Raw genomic sequence first — 23,642 nt, 5'->3', positions numbered from 1 at the left:
TGACCCTCATCCAGCCCATTACCCTGGCCAGGCAACAGTTAGGAACCGGCACTGCCTCACCTGGACTAAATGTAAAAGAGAGTTAGAGCTAGGTGTCATCAGCATACTGATGATTCTGCAGGCCAAACTTCCAGACGACCTCTTCGGGCAAGTTTCATGTAGATATTAAACAGCATGGGGGACAAAATAGAGCCCTGTGGAACCCCATAGCGAAGCTGCCATGGCACAGAGCTATAGTACCCCAGCACCACCTTTTGGAAACAACCAGTCAAGTAGGAGTGGAACCACTGCAAAACAGTGCATCCAACTCCCAACTCGACCAGCCTATCCAGAAGGATACCATGGTTGATGGTATCAAAAGCCGCTGAGAGGTCCAGGAGAACCAATAGGGATGCACTCCCCCTGTCCCTCTCCCTTCACAGGTCATCATACAGGGCAACCAAGGCAGATTCAGTACTGTAACTGGGTCTGAAACCAGATTGAAATGGGTCCAGATAATCAGTTTCATCAAAGTGCCTGGAGTTGTCGCACCACCACCCGCTCCCAACACATTGCCCAAGAATGGAATGTCTATAATTGGCAGCCACTTCTGGGTCCAGGGACGCCTTCTTTAAGACGGGTCTGATCACCTCTTCCTTCAAAGGAGCAGGGACCCAGCCCTCCCTCAGAGAGGTGTTAATAACCTCCTGGACCCAGGTACCAATCCCATGTTTGGCTTTGATACGTAGCCAAGAAGGGCAAGGGTCGAGTAAGCAGGTGGTAGGGCGTACCAGTCCAAGCATCTTGTCCACATCATCAGGCCACAACAACTGAACTCATCCAACAATGATGGACCAGACAGGACACTTCCCTGGAAGGGGTGGCAGCCCTGGTTTTGGGTGTGGTTGTGGCCATCTTCTTGGGTATGGTGGTGGCCAATTTCTTGGCCCCTTTCCCCAGCAATTTCTTGGCCCATTTCCCTGGTCTTGTCTGCCCTGGAGGTAGATGGTCTCCTTGCTTCTGGTTTGGACAAGTTGACCACACACAGGGACCTTTTCCAAAGGACCAGTCTGCCCACTGTCTGCTTTTGAAGTGCTTGCCAGTGGGAGCAAGTCTTGACCACATACTCCTCACTGAGGCAGAAGAGGCACTGGGAATGCCCATACATTGGCAGGAGATGGGCATTGCACAACTACAGAACTACAGCAACTACAGAAGGCCACAGAATGAGGGTGACAGTGCAAAAGGAAGTGGAGCAGGGGGTAGAGGGAAAAGGAAGGGTATCTTATATTCTCTCATCTCCTTCTCCTTATTCTTTTTGGTGAGAAGTATCTCTCTCTCTCTCTCTCTCTCTCTCTCTCTCTCTCTCTCTCTCTCTTTTTTTTCCAGAATATGAAGAAGAAAAAAGGAGAAGAAAATGAAGGCTTCTGGAGAGTGCAAGCAGGAATCAAGCAAGAGAAGGTCAGGCACTTAGCTAAGTGAGTTGCAATGAGTGAAAGATTCCCAATCTATGCAATGCACAGTCAAAAAGGAATAGGGCAGGGTGGGAACCCCACCCCTATATACCCAGGAACCAGGGAAGAAGGGCTTCCACCCACTCCAGCATGCCAAGCTGTTGAAGTTCTTTCCCAATCTAGGCCTTGCACAGGTGCAGATGCCCATATGTGTGACCATGAAGAACTAAAGAAACACTCCAAATTGCTTAAGATGCAAAAACAAAATGTGGAGGAAATAGGGTCAGAATCTTTCATGAAACTGCAGTGACAATCATGCAGAAACAGAAAGGATCATTACACTGTCCAGTGCACAGAAAGTGAAGAAAACAAAAAAGTGGGGTGGGGTGGGGACAAGAGACAGAAGATACAGGAAATCAAAGGGAAAGTCAAACCTACATTAGGAATGCTGAAAGATTAACAGGGAGACCTATTTATAAAGGTGTTTTTTCTCAAATACAAGTTTGAATGTCAGAAACAGTGTGAACCAAGCCTTAACAAATAAGGCCCATGCTGATGAAGACCTGCAAGAGGGCTGTATTCTTAATTCAGTTCTTTTAAATTTTTATATTAATGATGCTGTTTCTTTCATTTAGATACTAAAAATAATTTGCTAAAGATCTTGGATGGATCAGTTAATATCCTTTTAAACTCAGATAGCATGATCTTAATATCTTCTATCCAGGCTGTGTAGATTACTGAGAAAGCTGAGTATCTTCCCTCAAAAGAACAACTTGGTAATTAACAGTATGAAATCAAAAGTTATGATCTTTGGCAAGAAAAAGAAGTGTCACAAATGGTGTTTACATTCTAATGAAATAGAACAGGTGGGATCTTTTATTTATCTCAGCATTGTCTTTTTGTCTGTGGCAACCTGGACTGTACAAGCCAAGAGAAATGAGTTGAAGGCACCAATCTGTGTCCAAATTCAAATAGGTTCTGAAATTATAAGGACCCTGTCTCACTTCAACCATTCATGAGAGTGCATAAGGCAAACTTGTTGCTAGTTCAGACTGTCAGTACAGACATTATGAGTTTTGCCAATAATATCAAGATTAAAGTGCCCAGAATTACTTCTTACATTCTATTTTATGTGTGTCAAGATCCACACTAGCTTGCACAATTACAAACGAATTTGGAACAGAAGCCAAGATCTGATCCATCTTAAGTTATTTAATTACTGGTAAAAGCTAGATGGAATGAGTGGCACCCGACTCCTTAAGAAAAACCTGAATGAGCAGATGGCCAAAACTTTGGGGAAAATCTTGATTTTATATATATATATTTCAAAATTGTTGTCAAGCTATGGCTTTACTTTGGAAACTCTAAGTACTTCTGGTATTAACATAAGAAATGTTTTCAAATAACGTTTATGAGACACTAGAGTAGAGGTGGACATAGACCTTGTGACTGATAGGGGAGCTAGGAAACAGTTAAATCCTAATTCAGGAGTATTTCTCCTTCCCAATAAAAAGATACCAGAGTTCAGCCTTCACCTGTGTTCAGTCTGAACAAATGCATACCATGCCAGAACAAGCAAATTCCAGGATGCAACAGCACTTGATAGATTTTGTATGTGTCATGCACTAGAAGTGGAAAATCTGACCCATTATTTATTGGAATACAGGTTATATGCTAGCTGCAGGGAACACTACCTATCTCAGTTTCTTTACCATATAAGAAACTGAGCAGCTTAGGGCAAGCTGAACTTTTTCTTACAAGGATCTAACACATTTGTGACTCAAAGTGTTGCCCTCTTTGCAGCTGAGGCAGGCAGTTAAAGGAAAAAAGAGAAGAAGAAAAAAAGCCAGATAAATCTACTATTAACTGTTAAATGTAATAGTCCCCCGGCCCCAATTTTTATTTAAAAATAACACCTTATGTAAGATTTTAGTAGTGACCTTTAGTATTTTAGTAAAAGGTATTTTTATTCTTTTAAAGAATCCTAATATTTTCTTATCTCAGTTTTAGACTGTCATGTGTTAGTATTTTATCTTAAAGTTCATGTAGCTACTGTAGTTTTTTAATGTGTGTTTATTGTACTTCCCATGGTCTGAACACTTATCCAATAAATTTTGACTGACTATCTGAACAGGAGAAAATAAAGGTGAAAATAATATAAGGAAGACCCAAACAAAAGATATAAAATGTAATACATTTCTTCACAGAGGAATTTTATGAGGAGGAACCTGAAATATTGAAGTGAAAACTGCTCTGAAACTACCTGGAATAAAATAGCCAGGAAGGTTATATAGGCAATTGAACTATTCCAAGCCTCAGAGATCGAATTAGTCCAAATCCTAACAAGAATATGCCAACTAATATGGAAAACAAAACAGTGGCCCACAGAATGGAATTTACAGGGTGTCCCAAAAAAATTGACATTATTTCGTAGTCTAATAACATAGCCAATTCTCGCTCAAATGATCTCAAATTTTAACAAAATGTGTAAAAACTAGTTAATGTTAGTTATGCGATGTTATGCAAGACATGCTACAGCCTATTTGGCAGGAGGTGGACTACCGACATTTGTGAAGCTTTGTGAAATGGGTTATAAAATCTACATCCCTTTGAATCTCTTGTCCAAATTTTTATAAATTAATCTTTTATTGTTCAACATGAAGGCTATTTAATTTCATTTGCCTAGGACATGTAGTTACTCAGATATTCACATTTCAAATAATGTTGACTTTTTTGGGACACTCTGTACATCAAATGTTTCCAATCTCCAAGAAAGGAGATTCAAAATAGTGCAGCTACCATGGGATCATTTCACTAATTCCCTATACAGGCAAAGTGATGCTCAATGTGTTGCAACACAGAATATTGGAGCAAGAAATGTCCGACAGTCCAGCTGAATTCTGAAGAGGAAGAGGCACTCAAGATCATATTGCAAATATACATTGGCTACTGGAGCACAACACAGAAAGATCAGTCTATGCTTTAGAAACTACACCAAAGCCCTTGTCTGTGTGGGTCATGAGAAGCTTCGAATAGTTCTGAAAGAAAAGGGTGTGCCTCAGTATTTGATTGTCCTGATGCGAAACCTGTATTGTGGACAAGAAGCTACTGTTAGAACAGAATATGGAGAAACAGAATGGTTTACTACAAGCAAAGGTAAGGGTGCATTTTATATCCTGTTTAGTCTGTACATAAAACATATCATATGGAAAGCTGGATTAGGATCAGAGGAAGAAGTACAAATTGGTGGAAGATAAATCAATAATTTAAAATTTGTAGATGGTACCATATAACTGGCAGAAAGCTGCAATGAGTAAAATGACTTCTGAGAAAAGGGAAGGAAGTGCAAAAGCTGGACTGCAGTGAAATATTAAGAAAACAAAGATCATGACTACAGAAGAATTATGCTATATTATTGTAAATAATGAAGAAATTGAAATTGTGAAAGATTTTGCAAATTTGGTTCAATCATTATTTCAAAGGGAAAGTCAACAAATTAGAAGAGGATGGATACTGGGAAAAGGCAGCAAGGAAGGAACTAGAAAAGTGCATTGTGTAAGGATGTTTTACTAAAAACCAAGGCCAAGATCATCCACACTCTTATATTCCTGATCACTAAAGAAACATAGAAACAGAACAAGTCAGAAGGGGCCTACTGGGCCATCTAGTTTGACCCCAGGCTCTAACCAGCTCTGCTCACGACATGCCTACCACCTGCATATCTAGCCTATCCTTGAACACCTTCACCAATGGGGCTTCAACCACTTCCCATGGAAGCCCATTCCATACCCTCGGGCTCCTGTAAGGAAGTACTTCCTGGCATCCAAACTGAACCTTGGTTCCTTGAGCTTGACTCTGTTGGAGCATGTCCTGCCCTTCTCTGCAGGGGAGAACAGGTCTCTACCCACTTCCATGTGACACCCCCTCACATACCTGTATGTCACCAACAGATCCCCTCATAGTCTCCCCTTCTCCAGGCTGAAAAGACCCAGTTCCCTCAGTCTCTCCTCATATGGCTTTTCCTGAAATCCGGCCACCAACCTTGTGGCCCTATGCTGCACTGACTCTGGCCTGGTTATATCCTTCCTGTAATGAGGGGCCCAGAACGGAACACAATACTTCAGTTGGGGGCGCCCCAGAGTCGTATAGAGTGGTAGTAATAACTCTCTGAATCTTGAAGCCATGCTTCTGACTATGCAACCAAGGGTGGCATTTGCCCTCTTGATCACAATGTGACACTGTTGACACATGCTTAGCCTGCAGTCAACCAGCACCCCAAGATCCCTTTCACAAGTGCTGTTCTCCAGCCACTTGTGACCTAACTTGTACTTATGACATCCATTCCTATGCCCCAAGTGCAAGACCTTGCACTTTTCCACATTGAACGCCATCCTGTTGTCTCCTGCCCACTTCCATAGTCTGTCTAGATCCTTCTGGATCTGGAGTACCTGCTCCTCATTTGCAAATTTGATCAGCAGCTGGATGATGAAGAAAACTGACAGGAAGAAAATGGATGCATTTGAAATATGGTGCAGGAGGAGAGTTTCACAAATACATTTGACCAAAAGAAAGATGAAATTGGTCATAGATGAAATCAAACTAGAACTTTACCTGGAAGCAAAAGTAGCAAAACTGAGGCTGGCATACTTTGGGAACATTATGAGAGGGCAAGACTAACTGAATAAGGCAATCATGCTAGGAGAAGTTAAAGGCAAAAGAAGAAGAGATCGACTAATTCTATTAAAGGTAGCCACCACTTTGAGTTTGTAAGAACTGAGTAAGTCTATGAAACACAGGTTGCTTTATTTATATATGTATTTATTTATGGTTGATCTTGATCCATTTCAATTGGGATTCAGTGCCAGATTTGGCATGGAACTGCCTTGGTTACCCTGTGGGATATCCTGTGGGTGAGAGAAAGGAGAAGTGCAACACTGTTGACTGGTTCAGTTGGGAGTTGGAGGGACTGCTTTGCTGTTCTTCTGCTCCCACTTTACTGGCTTTATCCAGAAGGTAGTGCTTGGGGATTATTGCTCTACAGCATGGCATTTATGGCAGGGCTCTATTTTATCCCCTATGCTCTTTAACATCTACATTAAACCATTGGGAGAGGTCTTCAGAGACTGTGGGATGAGATGTCATTAGTATGCTGATACCACTCAGCTCTACCTTCCTTTTTCATCAGAAGCAGGTGTGGCAGTGGATGTTCTGAATTGGAGTCTGGCCTTGATAATGGATTGGATGAGCACTAATAAACTGAATCCAGACAAGATGGAGAAACAGTTGGTGGTGGGATCGTCTGTTCATATGGGGGACATCTTGCCTGTCCTGGATGGAGTCACACTCCTTCTAAAGCATAGGGTTTGTAGCTTGAGGGTGCTCCTGCATCCTGAATTATTGCTCAAATTCCAAGTGGAATTAGTGGCCTGGAGCACATTCTATCAGCTAAGGTGTGTATCTGGACAGACAAGACCTGACAACAGTTATCCACACATTGGTAACCTCTTGCCTGATTATTGCAATGCACTTTATGTGGGGCTTCCCTTGAAAACAGTCTAGAAACTGCAAGTGGACCAAATTAGAACAGCTAGACTGCTAATGACTGGCCGATATGAACATATAAAGCCAGTCCTCTACCAACCAAGACAATCTCAGTTCCAAAACCAGATCAGAAGCCAGATTGAATTGGATCCATTTCTTCCAAAAGGGCCTGAAGTTGCCTGGTCACCATCCATTCAAGCAAAAAGGAAATGTTGGGCACTGGCCAATAGTTATTAATGTTTTTTGGGTCCAAGCTTCCCTTCTTTCGGAAAGGTCTGAAGGGGCCACCACCAGTCAGGGCCAGTCCCTCCTTCAGAGGGGCATTTACAATTGCCTAGACCCAGGACCATATTCCTTCCTTGGCTTTGATGAGCAGCTACAAGGGTCAAGAGTCTATAATACAGTGGATTATGTACCTTGTCCACATAATCAGGCTCCATCAACTAAAACTCATCCAACAAAACAGGACCAGATGGTGCTCTGGACACCTCGATTAAAAGGACTATGTTAAATGTGAGTGCAAAGTGCTGAGCAAACTTGTCACAGCAGGCTACTGAGGTTTCTGCCAGATCCTCTGTAGGGCCTGCATGTAAAAGGTCATGAGCCACTCAAAATAACTCCATTGGACAGCATCGAAACAATGAAATGCTGGTGGAGAAAATCGCTTTGCCATGTTCATCACTATGAAGTAGGCTTGATAGTGAGCTCTTACCTGTGTTTGGTCAGATTCAGCACAGGAAAAATAGACCAAATGCATAATTACAAGATGGGGAATACTTGGCTCAACAATACTGCAAGTAAGAATCATAGACTTGTAGTATAGCAGAGTTGGCCATTGGGTTCAACCCCCTTCTGTTACAGGACACCAAGGTACACCATCCCACTCAGATGGCTGTTTAGTTTTGAGTGTCCCTAGTGTGAGAAAGACCACTTCCACCCTGTGATTCTATGATATATACCCTGTGATTCTATGGCATGCCAGTTCATCTACAGAAGACAAATGCCTGAGAGGAGCTTATCTGTCAAGATGTGGCTCTTTTAATTAGCTGTCCTGCTAACAATAGGCAGAGAAGGACACAAAGGGAATGCATAAGTGTCATCTGTTGAATTTCTCTCTGTCATTCAGACATTAAACAGAGGAGACCTGCCAGAAGAAAACTTGGAACTCTATACCATCTCCCCAAACAATGAATACAACCTTAATTCTATTAATTCTCACAAAATAATACAAGTTCTCTAGCAACAGCTTATTTTAATCATTAGGATATCTTCTGCACACTTATTTGGGGAGAAATTATGCAGATTGGATAATTGGTGGGGATTCTTGTGTAAAATCTTTAGGTTTGGATTGCTTCATGGTGGAAGAATTGACTTATTTGAAATTGCTCAGAGCACATTTTACACAATATTGACCCTAACAAAAAATGATGTTAAAGACAAAATCAATTTGTATTCAGTTTGTACTCTTGTTTGGAAGTAAGTTCATGAGAGATTTAATATTCTAGGAAATACATTTTGTCAGTACAGTAAGGTTTTTTTAATGACTTGACACTAAAATGTGAAGGTTTAACTGTGCTGGTTATGCTGTGAATGCAAATCATGTCATAGTGTGTTGACTGCACTCTATGACTCTCAAGTGTGACAGATATGAGAGACATCTTGAGAAGTCCTGTGTTTTAGTAACGTTTGGGCTGAAGATAATAAGTACAGTCTTTAGCTAAGAACTCCAATGTTCACAATTTATTTCAAAAGCAGAAAAAAAAAGGGATGGATGGAGGGAGGGAAGATGGCTAATAATACCTTTCAGCTTAAAACATATTTTGCAGAAAAAATATTCAATGAATGTGATGTAAATAACTATGAAGTGCGTGCTCCTTCAAGAATATTGTGATACTTTTAGGGAGCTGAAATAATGGTTCACATGAACAGGGAAGGAAAATAAGTCAGTGTGGCATAGCTTGTTTCTTCATCCTTCAGATGCTGGTCACATGCCACTATAATTATGCTAAATGTCCCCATTGAACAAAGCTTGTTGTGTCATCTGAACCTGGTACAGGGATATACAAAACTCATCACAAACTTAGAACAAGCCATGAGTTCCCATTGGTTTATAAATGCCCTTCCCACTGGGTTTAGACAAGACAAACTATATGCAGAGAGGCTAATTGGGACAATTTGTCACGTACAATTGGCACCTCAGACTGGAAAATTAAGCTATGTAGCTTATTTCCCTTCACCAACTGTGTAAACTCAATCACACTTGATTCTATTTGTTACACAGTTGAATGCATATTTTAAAGCTTCACCAGAGTTATTCTGCTTATGCTGTGCTGATGACAGATGAGACATCATGTAGCCATGCGTCAGTCCCAAATAATTGAGCTGTGACACACAAGTCAAGCACTTTAGCAGAGGCTTTCTTTTTCCTCCCCGACCTGTCAGTGCAATGCAAACCTGAATGTGGACAATAATGGATGCTGTCCTGAATTAGCCCTCCATTGTACTACTAGGCAACCTACATGTGAATAAAGCCACACAAATAACTGGATGACACGTTTATAGTGCAAGTTTGCTGAAATTCTTTTCAAATGTTCATTTTGAAATGAATGTAATGAAATGAATGTTCCTTTTTTGCACCTGTGAACACTTGTTAATTTCTAACATGAAAAATGGATGAACATAATTCAATTGGAAGCTGCACAGTCCTGGCTGGAAGCCTCTTCTCATTCGTGCTCAATCTGGTTCACAATGATTGTAAAGCAGGGTATACTGTGGAAGTGGGGCAGAAGTCATTGAGCCATTGAGCATAGATAACTTTGTACTATTACCCATTCTAGCCATCTTATCCTCAATAACCTTAATGGTTTAACTGTGGTCCTGAGTGCCATTAATTAAGGCTACATTGATTAATGGCAGGGCAAGTGGGATTATCCCAGAAAAACATACTGATGAGGATTGTATTATTGAAGTCTGGCTGGACAAACCTGTGCATAGACTTCTCCCAAAAGTGTTCAGCTATAGCTTTGTGCATAGTTTGAGGTGTGCAGAGCTGATAGCCTTGGTTCATAAGGGTTCTTCTAGCTGATCAAGTACTCTGTCCAATAGTTTGTTAGTTTTGAAAGAAATTCTACTGATGTATCACTAGCCCAATGTCTCAAAATTTCCTTTTCTGAGTTGACTTAGGTGTGTTGAATGCTCCAAGTTTGACAGTGTTGGGGGACTGAGATGTTCAGCGTACATTCCAAGGCTCCCTTTCCTTCAGATTATGTCAGGTGCAGTACATGAGCAGGAACCAATTAAGGTAGTGTATTTGGCAGGTTTGCACAACATGAGTGGCCTTGGTTAAATCTTACTGTTTTGGGCCTGTTGTCTCATCTGGACCCAATATCCTGTATAGTAGAATTAATTTTCTGAAATCACAAAATTACTGGTCTAGTCTAAGGTTTCTGCATTTCACTATGGCTTCTCCAGTCACACAGACCCAGGATTATAATTTATTATTGTTGGTATGGAAACACCATAGAGTCCCCTGGCAAACATCTATCCCTCCCCTCCAAAAAGGTGGCTACTTCTAGCCTTCAGTGTCTGCTGCTCCCTAGCAACGGGTACATCATTGCTAGGTTTGGGTGTCTGTCTTCCTGTTTTGGGAAAAAGGGAGACAACACCAAAAAGAGAGAGAGAAGAAAGAGGAGACCATGATGAGAAAGTTTGTTTTCATTTAATAAAAAATTTCTGTGGGGGTGGAGTGACTGGAAAGCACCACATATGTGCAGGTACACTGGGGGTGCAACTTAGGACTGAACTGGACCAATCAGGAGTAGACTACTGTGTTCCTTGGCAAGACTAGGAAAAAGGCAGGATGTCACTTGTGGGGGCTGCCAAGATGCATGGGAAGGCCAGGAGGAGGGAGTAGGCAGCATTGTGGTTCCTGATGTGCTGACTGGCAAGTTCGGGCAAAAATCCACATGCCATGGAAGTAGAGCAAGGATGTTTGCTGTGTGACCAGCCTGCATGTGATGGATCAGAAGAGAAAATATATGTGAGAAAGGTGAAGTGATGACTGATTGATTAATTGATGATTGATGAATCATCATCTGATCAAATTGAACATTTGGGGTACCTGTAACCTCCCCACTCCCCTGAAAGTTTTGTGACTTCTCACTGAAATGAGATTTCCTCCCTTTTTTTATCCTCCCAGAGAGGGTGATAGAATTTTGGGATGAAAACAGGAGGAGGAAATGTTTAACTTTCTTCTCCTGGTATACCATGGTCCCAGTACAAATAGGACCCTGCATGCTAACACTCAATGCACACTCAGAACTTAATTGGAACTAAGTTTAGTATGGAACTTTGATGCCATCAGTACAGGTGGAAGGGACAAAGCTGCTTACTTTTTACTCCGTCTTAGGACAAAATATGACTTCTGTTTGAAGTGAATTGTTAGCTTCCTCCTGAGAAAAATACAGCTGCCTCAATCTGTGGACATTTTTAAAATAACATTGAAAGCCTGTTGGTTCTCTCGGGCTATTAATTGAAAGTATTTTATGGAATTTACTGCTGCTATTTGATATTTCATATATTGCAACTGTCTTATGTTAAAAGTGTTCCCTATGGTTTTATGATTTATGTGTGTGGTATTGGATTGTGCCGTAGCTGTATTGTAGGCCACCTTGGGAGGTCTGTTGGGCAGTCTTCTTGTATCCTAACATTTATGATTGGTATTAAACATATAATCAAACAGCAACTCTTACAATGCAAAAGTTTCTTAATGAACACTTTGGACAGTGCATTATTTTACCAAACGCTTTCTCTGAATGTAGAGAGTTTGTCCCCTGGCCATATTTTTTCTTTTTTTCTCTTTCTCTTTCTCCCTCCCTCTCTCTTTCTTTCTTTATTTATTTTTTTGCAGTATTTGAGCATGTTAGGGCAACAGAAAAGAGAAATATATAAATAACTGAACAGAGATAAACTGCAATGCTTCATGCTCCATACAAATGTTGGAATTCCTACTGCATTAGTTACTCCTCGAGATATTTTAGATAATTCATCATCCTATGAAAAGTTTGAGGATTTTTTAAATCCAAGAAAAGATTTTAAAAAAATAGATCGGGTGCAAACATGGCAGACACATTGCTTGTAATTCTTCATAACAATGTGAAACAAATGAGTAAAAACTCTTCCTGTGCATTTATTTCATTTGCCAGGCTGGTGTATTCATTTAGTTTTATATTTTAAGGAAAATCTTTATGCATTTTTGGTAGTTCTGTCATGATAAATGATGAAAATGATTGGTTTATTTGGCTATTTTACAAAGTTGGTTGTTTCACTAGTTTTTTCACAAGCCATGTCTTCCCTCCAAATAACTCGTTGTGTGTGTTTGCCCTACAGTTGAAATTACATGATATAATTTTGTAAAAGTTATGTTTTTGTAATGCATGCCCTGCCTAGAATCACAGTATTGTTCTGTAAATTACATACTCATTTAGAAACACTCAGAATTGAAAGGACATGTCTCAACCCACCATCAATAGACAAATTGCTTTTTTGAACAACAGTCTTAGGAATTCATGCTATGCAAGTAAAAATAGCTGCACAAGCTCATAATATTCTCAATTTACATTGCAAAATAAGATCATTTTAAAGAACAAATAAGCTGGCTAATTCATATTTTAAGTTGGATAAATTCTTTCTCTGAACTAGATATTTTGAACTTCTCAGCCATCATTAAAGGTGGAAGAGACAAAACTGTTTACCTTCCATTTCTTTCTTAGTACAATATATGGCTCCTGTCTGAAGTCAGTTGTTAAGTTCTAATGGAGTGATATTTGGAAAGTGGATTTACATTCTATAGAAACCCATTGCGATGCATTGTATGAGGTTATAGATACCAAGCAAGACGTCAGCATGTTTTTGTGAGCTGCCCCAAGAGCTTTGACTATTGGCCAATGTGAGGAAGTGGAGGTGCTCACCCATTTTCCTGGGGCATCCACTGGAGCAGGGCCAAAGACAATGGGCATGGCTGGGAATCTGCTTGGGCAGAACAATGCCCAGGACTGCAATAGCCGGGATGCATGGCCGGTGCACAGCTGTGCAGAATTGTCAGCCAGTGAAGGAACAGCTGGGTTGGATGGAGTGGTGCATGGATGGTGGATATAAAGGGGAAGCAGAGGAAGGAGAGGAGGGGTATGGAGAAGGAAACAGAAGAGAAGGATCGAGGAAGAGACGTGCATGTAGATTGTGACAGGCTGGCTTTGCCACTGCTCGCAGACAGGTGGACACAAGCTGTGAGGGGAAACTGTGACCAGAACACACAGCTTCCCATCGCTCCAGTGGTGCTGCTCATTGCCATACATATGGGAAGGAGGAAGGGTTGGGGAAGGGCTGGAGCAGGCGAGGGCTTTGGCACTTCGGACAGCACAGCCTTGAAAGCAGTTGTAAGATGGCAATAAGGAGGCCTGCTGAGGGAACTGGCTTCCTCGCATGTTTTACAATGGAAGCAAAGGAACAAGGCATCTTTGGTGTGCCCCTCCCTCCTAATACAGTCATAGCCAGTATAGAAAGAAAGTGAATGGATAAATAAGATGATTGTTAACAGTGTCATATTGCCAAGTTAGTATTTCTGTACAGCAAAATGAAAAAAAAATCAGATTAAAAAGGCAGACTTCCTACATAGTAAGACAATATGGCCTGACTGAGAGGCAAACAGCTTGTTTTCTGAAGAGTAGAGGACAGCATTTGCAACACACTCTTTGAGAAGAGAGCAGCCCCATGACAGATTCAAGATCTTCAACACAGCTTTGCGACTTTATCACAGGAATGCATCAAAGTACAAACTTTGTTCTTCAAGATGAAAAGTCAGAAAAAAAGAATAATCAATTGAAATGACAACAAAATATGAGATTAGAACAATCATGTTGTATCAGAAAGGTACATCTTGTGGTTTGTGAAGTTTTTCTGCATGACAATTTAGTCTCAATGGCACAGCAAGTAACAACTTTTTCTCCCGTTTTGATTGACAGAAAATTCTAATGTTACTAGGCAAATGTTCTGCCTGGGGAGAAAAAAAAATAGCTCATGTACAGCTTAATGTTAGAGCTGTAGCAAAAGTATGTTGAAAGAATGGGGGTAACTGGATCCATATGGTACCTCATAAATGCAGATCGGATATTCAGCAAGCTGAAGAAGCCACCTGGGAAAATGACTTTGATATTGCTATTTATCATCCCTCTATGCCAATTCCAAAACAAGATAGACAGAAACCTGAGGAGGAGTAGAGATAAAACTAGCAAAAAAGATTTTTTGTGACTGTGCAGTACATTCAATTTGCATGGAAATCTCTATGTTCTCCTCAAAATGTACAGAATTAAAAGTGAGCCAGGTGTGAGGCTTATACCTGACACTCAGGACACCACAGGTGTCCAACTGGGCTTGGAGACTAGCATTGTTGACAAAATCTGCCATCCCATTTTTCAGACTACACATTTTTTTTCCTGCTGGTAATGTTCAGCTGTATGACAACATGAGTACAATATTTATCTGTAAAATATTAGTCTCTAACTTAGATCCTAATCTGAATTGTGGTGTCTTCATTGAATGCTGTATGGTGGTGTCTCGGGCATCAGGGATCCTGAAAAATATATTTTACCAAGCGAGTATTTATTGTGCCAGACTACTGCATGTCCTAGTTTAGTGTATGGCCAAAATACTGCTCTGCACATTGAAGATGTAGGGCATGGTGGTTTTCTCAGAGTTTGGGAGGCTAAATTGAGGAGACAAGTACAGAACTTTAGGTTGATGTTAACCTTCTATTTCAGAGATGTTCTCAAGGTGTCACATTCCATTGGTGGGTGGGACTATTTTAGACTCTATTTTGGTTTAAATTCTCACTGTCAGAAAGGCTTATGAGCAGCAGTTCAACCTTTTACATTGTGATAAAAATTGCACAAAAGCCAGGTGCAATTGCACCACAATTGCACCACAAAAGCCAGGTGCAATAACCAAGGGGTTAATGAATGGAAGAAATGGGTGGGGAGCGGAAATGGAATGCAGCATTTGGGGAGGGCCAGACTGGGACCCTCAGCCTTCAGGTTTGGCACTGCTGAAGTAGGAGTGGTGCAAACTCCCAGCTGCATTTTCTTCCTCATTTTGCTGTTATGCTCCATAATTATTTCCTGAAAATGTGTAATAGATAATAACTCAGAGGCAGAGAACATCATTTACATGCAAAATATTCCAGGTTCAGTTTATGGCATGACCAGGTAGGAGTGAGAAAGATTCTGCCTGAAACACTGGAAAGCCACTGCCCATCAGTGCACATGATACAGAATTAGATGGCCCAATTATCAGACTCGCTATGTCTTGCATTTCCATGCCCTGGAATGGTAACTACTCAAGAAATAAGGGCATTGTCAGGTATTCTGGTATGGTGGTCCCCCATTTTTCAACTTCAAGCCCCAAAATGTGAAATTTTGAACTTTTACCCCAGGTGAAACCTATGCAGCTTCCTAGATGAAAAGACCCCTGGAATATGAAGTTTTTGTGTTTCACGATGTCTATACTAACAGCACAAGCACACTTTGAAAAGTGCATTGTTTACTGACAATGCATACTTTGTGGCTCTCCAGATGGCTTACACCTCCCATGATCTTTCATTATAGGCTATGTGAGCAAAGACTGATAAGAATTGCAGGACAAAACATCTGGAGAACCTCAAGATGCCCATACCTAGCTTTGAAATTCTGGTGTCACTCCTATGAAGATAAGTAAATAGGGACTGTAGTAATACCACAAATATTATTACTATTACCAGAGAGAAAACAAGAGAGAGGGAGGCAGAGATTGTGCTTTTTATCGGGTCAATATGAACATGACAATTTCTGCACTGGCTTACATACATCCAGACCAAAAGACATGAGAAAGAAAAGGGTGTCCAGCTACTTAAAGTGGAAGGCAGAGTGATAACAGATGAGAATGAAAAGGCAAAAATGCTCAATTCCTACTTCACCTCAGACTTCTCCCACAAGGAAATCCACAAACAAAAGGAAATACAAGCAGAAAGTGAGAGATGGCAGCTCAAGACAGATGGTCAAGGAATACCTTGATGGAATAAACATGTTCAAATCTCCAGGGCCCACTGAACTCCCTCCCAGAGTCATAAAAGAGCTAGTGGAGAAACTCTCAGAACCACTGCCTATTAATGTTGAAACATCTTGGAAAACAGAAGAAATGCCAGATGACTGGAGAAGAGCTAATGTTGATCCAACTTCAAAAGGGGAAAAAAGATGAACCTGGGGACTACAGACCAGTTAATCTGACATCAATCCCTGGAAAAATTCTGGAGAAAATTATTAACAAATCTATCTGCAAGTATCTTGAAGAAAATGCAGTGATTAATAGAAGCCAACATGGATTTATCAAAAATAAATCCTGTCAGACTAATTTAATCTCATTTTCTGACTGGGTAACTTCTCAAATGGGCAAAGGGAACACTGTGGACATAATCTGCCTTGACTTTAGCAAAGCTTTCAAAATAGTGTTACACGACACTCTGATAAGCAAATTAACAAAAACAGGACTAGATCAAAAAACTATTAGGTGGATCAAAAACTGGCTGCTGAATCAAACATAAAGAGTGCCCATCAACAGCACCGTCTCAGATTGGATGAAGTTAACTAGAGGGGTGCCAAATGGTTCAGTCCTGGGCTCAGTGCTCTTCAACATCTATATTAATGATTTGCATGAGAAAGTACAAGGAATTATAATCAGATCTGCAGACAATACAATACTGTGTGGAATAGCAAACAGCCTAAAGACAGAATGAGGATCCAGGGAGATCTTGATAAACTTGAACACTGGGTTGAAAGCCACAGAATGAGATTCAATAGCAAAAAGTACCAAGTCCTCCACCTAGGAAAAAGGCATCAACACAAGATGAGGAATACATGACTCAACAGAATTCAAAAAGAAAAAGATCTCAGAGTAATTGTGCACAATAGGCTAAATATGAGCCAATGACAAATGCTCTTTTGGGATGCATTAACAGAAATATTACTTCCAAATCACAAGAAGTAGTCATTCTCCTACACCCTTCACTAGTCAGATCCCATCTGGAATATTGTGTCTAGCTCTGGGCACCAAGATGTAGAAAAATTAGTAAAGGATCCAGAGGAGGGCAACAAAAATGATCCAGGGTTTGGAAACACTGTCCTGTGAGGAGACACTGAAAGAACTGGCATGTTCAGCCTTGAGAAGAGAAGACTGATGGGGAACATGGTATCCCTGTATTATCTCCAAGGCTGTCACAAAGAGGAAGGTCAAGATCTCTTCTTGGTGATACCAGAGTGTAGGACATTGAATAATCAATTCAAGTTGCGGCAACCCAGATTCAGGCTAGATATCAGGAAAAGTTGCCCCTCTGTCAGAGCAATATGACAGTGGAATCTGTTTCCTGGAATGGTGGTGGGACTAGAGATATTAAAAAAGAAACTCAACAGCCATCTGAGTGTGATGGTGTAAATTGGTGTCTTGCAAAAACAAGAGGTTGAACCCAATGGCCTTCATGGCCCCTTTCAACTCTATTATTCTATGATTTATGTAGTAATATCTCAGATTTTTTAACACCATTCTAAATAAAACTAGAAGGAGTACATTATCACTGATATAGGAAAGAGGTTTTGGAACCCTGTAATATCCAAAAGACAACAGTTAAATTTATCTTGACTAATTTAAGCACCCAAAAGAAGCACTTGTGATGGCAAAAGGCCCACACAGACTGCCAACACTGTAGTGTGCTGGTAGACTCCATCAAATGGCTAAGCAAGGCAGAGTCTGCAGATGATAGCTCAGCAGCTACCACCAAACACCCTCATCTACTACACCCACACGTGTAGCACCACATGCACATATTCTGATTACTGTGTCATTTTATATCATGCAGTATTTTACTACCCCCCCACACACACACATGCTATGCAATTAACTGTTGTCTGATGCTTATGCATTTGTACAACACTTTACTTTCTACCACTCTGGGCTATTTGTCAAGCCCAGAATTATTTCCTCTGACTGATTATATTCCCATGCTTAGCCATAAGAAAGACTCCCAAACACAAATAGCTGTTGTGATAAATATTCTTATTAATGATTAAATAAAATTGAACAGAACGAATCTTATGTAAGGCACTGATTCCAGAGTACAACTGGTACATGTACAGTATAAGATGACTTTGAATTCAGTCAGGGAACATCATTGGACCTGAGGCTTCATTTAATTTAATTCTGGCCTCTTCTCTCTGGCCTCTTAAATGCCCTCTCTTTCCTAATTTTTTACTAAATTCTTTGAGTTTGATGTGTTTCTTGTTCCATCCATCCTATTTTGTCTCCACCACAATCCAGAGCAGTAGGATGGGTTGAACTCACCCATTATTGACCCAAAGTTGCCCATTGAGCCTCAAGAGTGAACAGAATTCTTAACCAAGGATACCTTAGCCTAGACCCAACTGTCCAACCACTCCATACCAGAAAAGACAATATCAAAATCTGTGTAGAGACTTTTCAAAGCTTCAAAACCAAGACTTTGGTTTAATCTTGAAATGAATAATTTTAGTGAATTCAACCTGTTTTGATAAAAATTCTTAGCAACTATTTCTGAATTTTTATTGCTGCTTGTGAATAATGCTAATGTGTGCATATATTCTTTAATTTCTTGTAGTTTGTAGTGTTAAAATTGATTCTCTCTCTCCTTCCCTCCCTCTCTCTCTATACACACACACAAAATCTGTGGCTATGTCACAATATCCTCAAGGATACACAAAGCCAATTGGGATCAGTTGTATAAGTGATTCCAGCCTATCTGGAATCTCCCAGTGAATTAGCATTTAATTGGCATATACATTTCATGTACTTTCTGGAAGGAAGTACATATTATTCCTTACTGGAGACCATTAGTGAGAGCTGGCCAGAATGTGTTCTAGACTGCCACCATCAGGTAAGTTTAGAGAAGGGATAATAGCAAGGCAATGATGGAAGAAGCTTGCAGTTGAGATTGGAAGATAGACAGTTTTGAGGCTACATGCCATCAACAAATGCACAGTGAAGCCCAAACACCATAATAATAGCAATAATAGTATAGATGCAGTGAATATTTTTGGCCCTCAGTGGCATCAAATTGGATCTAATAGCATTAATTATTGCACATGCCAACACATTTTGTTTCTGTGTAGGAAGATAGTTTACATTGAGGTATTATATATGATCTAAAATATCATAACAACAGCCAAACTTCTTTGCAAGGAAAAATGCATTGCAATAAAAAGTAGAAGTATGTGAATAATTCTGTCTATAATTTCATAAGAAATGTTGGAATGAAAGACCTGAATTCATCTTCCATGTACCTGTTTTGTAGTTGGATCTTGTGTATACTAGGGGAAAAATTGTATTAGTGTCAGAATGATTCTGGCTAATGCAAAGGCAGTCTTTCTTTCAAACAAGTTTTTTTTATCAGTAAAGCAATGGAAAAGTTTAATAACAAAAATAAGAATAGGCAACTTTCTCTTCTTGTGATACTTATTTTCCCTTTTTATTAGCTATGAGATTGAAAAGGGTTATTGCTAAAAGACACCCACTTACTGCACTGGACAGTGAGATAAGAGTGAAATACTGAACACCCATCCCCACAAACAGAATGTCTGAGAATTGAAATGATAAGCTTTTTGAAGTAGCTGCTCTTAAAGTGATTGAGGTAGAGAGTACTGTATCATGTTTGTCGGGCAAGTAAAGGAAAGTGGCGCTGTACTACATTAAAATTTGCATCAATATGCCCAGGCAGAAAAGTCTGAAAACTAAGCATGTTCATATATATTGTTCATTATATCAAAGTTTTATTTTTACATCACAGTCTGACTTCAAAATCACACTGTGCAATAATCATAAACCATATCGATCCCAGCAAGCCTATAAATGAAGGTTATGTGCCCCAACAGTCTCCATCTAGACTCATCTGTAATACAAAATGAGAAAAGTCAAAGCATGTGCTATTTCAAACCCCATCTCCTGAGAAAAGTGTGTGTGTGTGGGGGGGGGGGTGACTCTAGAACACACACAATGTCATCATTGCCAAGGATGCCAAATGTGCTAGCTGTTATAGCTTACCCACATATAGCATTCAACATAGGCAAGAATGCTAAGCAGAATTTTTTAGATTTGATTTTGACACGCATATATGCATATACATATGTATATGGGGAGGACCCTGATCAGCCATGATTAATAATAACAACAACAATAATAACAAACACTAACAAGTCTGAGTTTTTACAGTCCCTGTCAAAACTGTCATTTTTTCAAAAAGTGGCTCTCACTTTTTGAGTTTCCTAAGGAGATGAAATCTTAGCAAAGAGTGGAAAAAGCACAGAACCTTGATAAATGTCAGCTCCACTAATAAAACCTAGAGAATGTTATCACAAAGGGGGTGGATCTACTGGAGACCTTCTTTTGCAAGCAAAGAGCTACTCTCCACTTTTGCATGCATATTTTGCCTTGTGATTGTTGTTAGGGAAAACAAAGCAACAATTTAGCCTGTTCATAACCTTTCTCAATGTTCCTAGATGATGTCTCCTTCTCTTTGACTAGTGGAGCTACTTTGTAGAACATTGACAAGGAAAGGTTTTTCATTTCAGATGTCCAATGGGGGTGCAGGTGAACAGTCAGAAAAGATTGTTTTAATTATTATTTTTTAAAGATGCAATTTGTGCATATTTGAGGAACTTTTTTAAACAGCTGAGTCCAAAAAGTAATGCAGTCTGACACAGTTTGCTCAGCTGAAAGCACTGTGAAATATCATCAGGCTTAAATGAGACAGAATCCCCATCTCATTACAAGAGGAATATCGCAAGGCTGGAATTAATGCAGCAAAGGGCCACTAGGATATTGGCTGGTTTGCCGGGTAAGCCACATGAGGAGAGATTGAGGAAGCTGTGTCTTTTCAGCCTTGAGGAGACTCAGAGGGGATCTGTTAGAGATATACAGGTATGTGAGGAGGTGTCACTCAGATGTGGGTCATGATCTTTCCCCCCCTTTGGTGGAGGGCAGGATGTGTTCCAATGGAGGGAAGCTCAGGGATCCAAGCTTTAGGGTAGATGCCAGAAAGTCCTTCCTTAGGTTATGAAATGAGCTTCTACGAGAGGTGGTTGAAGACCCAACAGTGAAGGTGTTGAAGGATTGGCTGAACATGCACATGGTAGGCATATCATGAGTGGAGCTGGCTGGAGCCAGGGGTCAGACCCCAGGAGGTCACTTCTGACTCCCTCTGCTTCTATGTATATCAGGCCCTACACCCTTGAAATGCCAGCAAAGATGTGTAAAAGAAACATTGAAGTTCTTTACCACAACTGGACACCTCACAGGCAACCTATAAGAGCCACAGATCATAGAATCATAGAAATATAGAAACAGAGCAAGTCAGAAGGGGCCTCCTGGGCCATCTAGTCTGACCTCTGGCACCAGCCGGCTCCGCTCATGACATGCCCACCATGTGGATGTCCAGCCTATCCTTGAACACTAGCACTGATGGGGCCTCAACGACCTCTCGTGGAAGCCGATTCCACACCCTCGGGGTCCTGACTGTCAGGAAGTGCTTCCTGGCATCCAAATGGAACCTTGGCTCCCTGAGCTTTGCTCCATTGGAGCATGTCCTGCCTTCCTCTGCAGGGGATAACAGGTCTCTACCCATCTCCATGTGACATCCCCTCACATACTTGTATGACGCCAACATATCCCCTCTGAGTCTCCTCTACTCCAGGTTGAAGAGACCCAGTTCCCTCAGTATTGCCTCATACGGCATCCCCTGCAAACCGGCCACCAACCTTGTGACCTTATGCTGCACTGACTCCAACCTGACTATATCCTTTCTGTAATGAAGGCCAAAACTGAACACAATACTCCAGTTGTGGGCGCACCAGAGTCGTGTAGAGTGGTAGTAATACCTCTCTTGATCTAGAAGCCACACTTCTGGCTATGCAACCAAGGATGGTGTTTGCCCTCTTGACCACTACATCACACTGCTGACTCATGTTTAGCCTGCAGTCAACCAGTACCCCGGGTCCCTTTCACAAGTGCTACTCTCCAGCCACTTGTCACCTAACCTGTACTTATGACAGCTATTCCTATGTCCCAAGTGCAAGACCTTGCACTTATCCACATTGAACGCCATCCTGTTGTCTCCTGCCCACTTCCATAGTCTGTCCAGATCCTTTTGGATCTGGAGTACCTGCTCCTCAGTTGTGGCCACTGCTCCAGTTTTAGTGTTGTCTGCTAATTTGATCAGCAGACTGTTCACCCCTTCTTCCATGTCGCTAATGAAAAGATTAAACAGGATCGGCCCCAGGACAGAGTCCTGGGGGACCCTGCTTGTCACTGGCCACCGTCCCGATGATTCCCCGGTAATGGTTACCTTCTGCTTTCGGTCAGTCAACCATGCCTTAATCCACCGGACAGTGCTTTGGTGTATCCCAAAACTCCTCAGTTTCTCCACCAGGATATCATGAGGCACTTTGTCAAAGACCTTGCTGAAATCGAGGTATACTACATCCACTGCATCCCCTCCATCTAGCCATCTCGAAACCTTGTCATAGAATTCCACAAGGTTTGTCTGGCAGCACCTGTTTTTGCAGAAGCCGCGTTGTGTGGCTGTCAGCCTCCCTTCCCTATCTAGCATCACTAGATCTCTCTCTATTATGAGCCTTTCCATTGTTTTTCCTACAATGGATGTAAGGCTAACCGGTCTATAATTCCCCATGTCCTTTCTACTACCCTTTTTGAAAATTGGGACCACTGATGCCACCCTCCAGTTCTCTGGAACTTCACCCATTCTCCATGAGGTCTCAAAAATGGAGGCCAGAGGACGTGAGAGAACCCCTGCCAACTCTCTAAGTACTCTCGGGTGTAACCCGTCAGGGTCTGGCGCCTTTGTAATGTCCAATGCCCTGAGGAGCCCCTCGACTTCAAGGGGGGGTGACTCTAAGCTGCGCCCCTAAGTCCCCAGCCTCATCTAATCTCCTATGCAGATATCCCCCGTCCTGCCTTGGGGAAAACACAGAGGCAAAATAGTCATTTAGCATCTGTGCCTGTTTCCTCATATCAGTCACTGGATCTCCTTCCTCCTCATTTGGTGGTCCCACCACTTGTCTCCCCTTCCTTTTCCTATTTACATGCTGAAAGAAGCCCTTTTTGTTGCTCTTGATATTCTTTTTTTTTTTTTTTGGATTTATATCCTGCCTTTTTCCTACAAAGGGCTCAAGGCAGCTTACATCATTCTCCTCCTGCATCTTATCCCCACAACAACATCCCTGTGAGGTAGTTTGGGCTGAGAGTCTGTGACTGGCCCAAAGTCACCCAGTTGGCTCCATGGCCGAGCGGGGACTAGAACCCAGGTAGTCTGAGTCCCAGTCCCATGCTCTTAACCACTACGCCACACTGGCTCGTAATCAGCCTTGGCCTTGCAAAGAATCCTTCTGCAATGGGCCTCCTCCTCCCAGTATACCCTTTTGTCTATTTCCCCCAGTATCCATTTCCTGAGGAGGTTCCTCTTTCGTCTAATCCCTTTAACCACCTCCTTTTGCATCCATGGCGGCACTCTCCTCCGCCTTTCCACCTTACTGACTAGAGGTATCT

The 23,642-nt window shown here is 41.3% G+C and overlaps 1 long non-coding RNA gene across 1 annotated transcript; it reads right to left on the bottom strand.

Annotated features, from left to right (window-relative positions):
* Positions 1–410: 410 nt before the first annotated feature.
* On the bottom strand, positions 411–22,761 carry LOC123033812. The gene is made up of 3 exons (XR_006416648.1): positions 22,750–22,761; positions 21,363–21,369; positions 411–570 (listed from the first exon to the last, which is right to left on the bottom strand). It is a non-coding gene; the product is annotated as an uncharacterized LOC123033812 (long non-coding RNA).
* Positions 22,762–23,642: the final 881 nt, after the last annotated feature.

Source organism: Varanus komodoensis, unplaced genomic scaffold (assembly GCF_004798865.1).
Source record: "Varanus komodoensis strain SLA01 unplaced genomic scaffold, ASM479886v1 scaffold1, whole genome shotgun sequence".
Lineage (NCBI taxonomy): Eukaryota > Metazoa > Chordata > Lepidosauria > Squamata > Varanidae > Varanus > Varanus komodoensis.
The sequence above is the reverse complement of the archived record's forward strand: the minus strand, read 5'-3'. Positions and strand labels throughout refer to the sequence as shown.